This window comes from Trachymyrmex septentrionalis, unplaced genomic scaffold (genome assembly GCF_001594115.1).
Source record: "Trachymyrmex septentrionalis isolate Tsep2-gDNA-1 unplaced genomic scaffold, Tsep1.0 scaffold83, whole genome shotgun sequence".
NCBI lineage: Eukaryota > Metazoa > Arthropoda > Insecta > Hymenoptera > Formicidae > Trachymyrmex > Trachymyrmex septentrionalis.
Genome location: NW_017306018.1, coordinates 792133 through 796380, shown reverse-complemented (window position 1 = coordinate 796380; position 4248 = coordinate 792133). Strand labels below are relative to the sequence as shown.

General features: G+C 27.1%; 1 long non-coding RNA gene and 1 pseudogene across 1 annotated transcript in view; one reads left to right on the top strand and one right to left on the bottom strand.

Annotated features, from left to right (window-relative positions):
- Positions 1 to 1786: 1786 nt before the first annotated feature.
- On the bottom strand, positions 1787 to 2410 carry LOC108755022 (annotated as a pseudogene).
- Positions 2411 to 3899: 1489 nt separating this feature from the next.
- LOC108755023 overlaps positions 3900 to 4248 on the top strand; it is a 783-nt gene continuing 434 nt past the window's right edge. Inside the window, exon 1 of the long non-coding RNA XR_001939740.1 lies at positions 3900 to 4029. This is a non-coding gene — a long non-coding RNA (uncharacterized LOC108755023). The remainder of the gene's footprint in view (positions 4030 to 4248) is intronic.

The window sequence follows — 4248 nt, the reverse complement described above, 5'->3', positions numbered from 1 at the left end:
ATATATAATTACTTTAGAAAATATATATAATTTTTTTTAGAGAATATGTAATTATTTTATATCTAATTAAATAATTGACACAAAATTAGATACTTATAAAAATTATATTTTCAAAATTGCATGATTATTTTTTAGCTGCATGTGTTTATATAGCAATTATTTTTTAAAGTAATGATTATTTCTTTATTCTATTTTGATTTTGATTTTAATTTATTTGTTACAGATGTATCATCGTAGCGACGTACCAGATATAACTCCACTGTTGCGCATCGGGTCGGTGAGTGACGAATCAACAATTATATTGTAAAATTCTTCAATATGTGATTGATTTATATATTTATAAGAAACCAAAAGCAAGAAACATCGTATTGGAGAATTTTACATTAGCAAAGCTGTTTTTTTGTAGCCATTAATGTATTCAAGATGTTACACATTTACACATTTATAAAGTAATTTAAATAAGAATACACGGGTAAAGATAGGTGAATAGGCACCAATAAATGAAAACACGGCTAGATAGGATAAGTACGGATTGGTAAGGACAGATAGGATAAATATGGATAGGTAAAGATAAACACAATAATTAAAAAATTAAATTATTTCTGTGATTAGTGATGACTATTAGCGTATTCAATTTATTGACTCGACTCGACTCCGAGTTAGTGGTCTGTTCTGTTTAGTTGCAAACGTGCTAAACTGTGCAAGAAATACAACTAAAAAGAATAGACTGTTGACTCAAAGTCGGGTCGAATCAGTAAATCGAATACGCTATATATGTATATCCATTCATGGAATGTTAACGTTTACGAAACATATAATTTCTATATATTTTATTTTTATAATGTAAGTATATATCTAAATATGAAAATATCTATTCCAAAATATTAAAAATCAGTTTTTATTGTATAAGAAATATCTTTATTATTTCATATGATTTATAAATAAAATATTAAATTTTTTTGATAGTTTTTACTATATTTAATTATGTTTACATTTAAAATAAATCTGACTATCAAAAAAAGTGAGATATTCTGATTCAATAAAAACGTTTTTTTAATTTTATATTTAACATGAGTTAATTTAATCGTAATATAACTTTGAATTAGTTTTATGTTTATTCATCTTATATTATTCAACTTAACTAAATTAATTTTATATTCTATTAATTTAATTTATTTAAAAAAACATAATACATGGCATTTCACATAAGTTTAATCTTTCATAAAAGAAACTAAAAAATATTTAATATAATAATAACAGTTTTTTGCTTAATAAATTAGTGATATTATTGTTAAAATGTTAAATATTATTATTTGTATATCTTGTTTCTTCCTATTCGTTAGTTACAAAAAAATGTGTTTAAAGCCAAATTGACTCTTACATTTATTTTAGGAGAAAGCTCAAATTCGGTGTTATATTTATAAAAAGAATGTAACTTCTTAATTTCATCAGCTTCCATTTATCATCTCCTTTCTTACGAACAATTACTGCTAAAGAAAGTATAGACATAGAATTAAATTATTATTTTACGCTATATTATTATGCCTATATTAATTGCAATTATATAATACATAACAATGATGTACAAATAACAAAAATGTTACATCTACAAATAGTTAATACAACATGATTCAAATAGATCTTTATTTATCTGTAATTTATTACCATAAATAATAATTACAATCACTGAAGTGATATCTTCTTTCTCTTTCCATAAAATTAAAATTTTTAAAAATATCTTGTGGTTGTTATATCCCTGGCATGTAGTGTTAACTTTTCGTTTTTTTCACTTTAAGAAACGTAAAACATACAAATGCTCTCCTTTCACTTTTCTTTCATGAACAATTTCACTAGACATATTTAACTTTTTGAAAGCGCTCAATATATATTCAGGATCATTTTCTTTTATAACATCTAAATAAAACAATCCTGTATCTGATAAGATTTTGGGAATAATAATAAATACCTATTCCGTAACTTGTTTACCATTTTTATCATCTGTCCATGTTTTGAATACGGGTCTATCATCTATTCTTCTTCGTTATATTCTGTAACTACATACGGAGGATTAAATAAAATAATGTCAAATGTATATTTAATTCGTATGCAATCTAATAAATTCATTTGAAGAACATCTACATCGACTAAATTAATTAGACTAATTATTCTTGTGGCTGTACGTGCATCAGGATTTATATCAATCGCAAAAAACATTATGATATTTTTTTAATGCCATTATTAAAGCTGTGATAATATGCCAGAGCCAGTACCTATCTCTAAACAAATCCTTTGCTTCATCATATGCAGAATCTCTAAATCTGCCTTCAAAGCGTCCACCAAAAGATACGAATCCTCAGAAGGCTCATAAACTGAGCTTCTCATCAGGCAGTTTAATTATTGGTGTCGCCATAATTTATAAGAAAAAATGTAATAAAATTTTATAAAACTTATAAATAATCATTTAGTAACAATTTAAATATTACATATCTTATCGATCATAGGTTTAATATCGGAAATTATTGCTACTTATCTCTGCCATAGCTGGTTCTTCTTTATCAGCTTCGATACTTGCGTTGTTATATGCAGAATTATTATCTAGTAGTATTTTTCGTTTAACGCTGCTCTTCTCGACAGCTTGATGCACCTTATTCAAACACTCTTGGGTACTTTGTAGAATGTTGCTAATAATGATAATCTTATGTTTAGCGTTAACTAGTTTTTTTACATAGGAAGCTGTGTCCAGCGGATACTGCAACATTTCCTTGATTTTTTGAAGTTAGTTTCTCTATTAGAGATTTAATCTGTTACTTCAGCTCAATTTGGTATATTCTATAAAAAATAATAATTGTATATAAATAAAATAAATTCTTCATTTTTGTATGCAACACAATATATAAATGAATTTATGAATGAATGAATAGATAAAAATAAATGTTATTTTATATGATATGATGACTACTTCCTTTTTAAGAGACACGGTCGACATAAACGTTGTTATTCTTTTTGACATTCAATAACAGTGGCAAAGATAAAATGATACTTGTATCGACTGTGTTTAATAGAAAAGTGGACTCTGTCTTCTACAAAAACGTGACAGAAATAACAAGCGTAGAGAGTGTGATCGCAATATCGAAGAGAAGTTTTATCGTTCGTGTATACGCTCTGTAACGAATCGTAACGAATAAATTGTGGTACCTTGTAGCGCGAATTCTCATTTAGTTGGTCCACTGCAGGTTTCGGGAGGCGTTCAATTATCCGCGCTGACTCTTATTAGCCTTGTTATCTGTTAATTTTTGGTATTTTAAAAATTGAAAGTCTGTTTTGATTCTTATTATTTATTGCTTATTTATTTATTAACAGTAGGAAGCTATCAGAAATCATAACACAATATTAATATAACATAAAGACATGTAACAGAGTAGTTGCGAGGAAATTACCTCCACTTCATCTATTTCTTCTGACTTCTGCGGCATAAATCCCAACGCGGCATATTTGTCGGAGTTACCCTAAATATTCTTCGCGACGAGATAAAACAAAATTCGCTAAATTAACTTGTTTGAATTTTCCATTTCGTTTATTAAAATTCAACAATTCTTATTTACATATGTAGGAGATGCAACATTTTTTCGTTCAAGGATCCATTGAACTATCTCTCCTATGGATAGTCGGCAGGCTTCTAGCCTGAGGATTTAGTACAGAGATGAATCACATCTACTATCGACGATACGATTTTATCGATAGTTTCAGAAAATGTATATAGTCACGTAGTTCCCAACTGAAATGGATGTACTGGCGGTAGTGTACAGGCGATTTTGACAATCCTAACCTTCCATTTTCTAAGTATTTTGAAGTTGATATTTATTGGTTAGATCTCGTATTTTTAAATCATTGCATTTAATTCGTGTGTCTTGTTATTATTTATATATTATACAGATATACAGAATTTAAGAATTATGTTATATATTGAGAGTGCAAGTCAAAGTGCAAAATATGGAATCTGCCTCATTATATACATGTTTTAGGTTAAAAGTAACTTCGTAATCGATTGACAGTAATATTTAAAATCAAATTTCTTCTTTTATTTAATACACGAGAGATAATTCAGTAACAGAAATCTTGGGAATATTTCTGAAAAAAATTTGGCAGAATAAACTTTAAACTTTCACGTTCGAAAATATCTGTAAATTTGTTTTTGGACACATAACAGGTCCCATAAAAAAGAAAATTTCCAATTTGTTCAACTTGTTT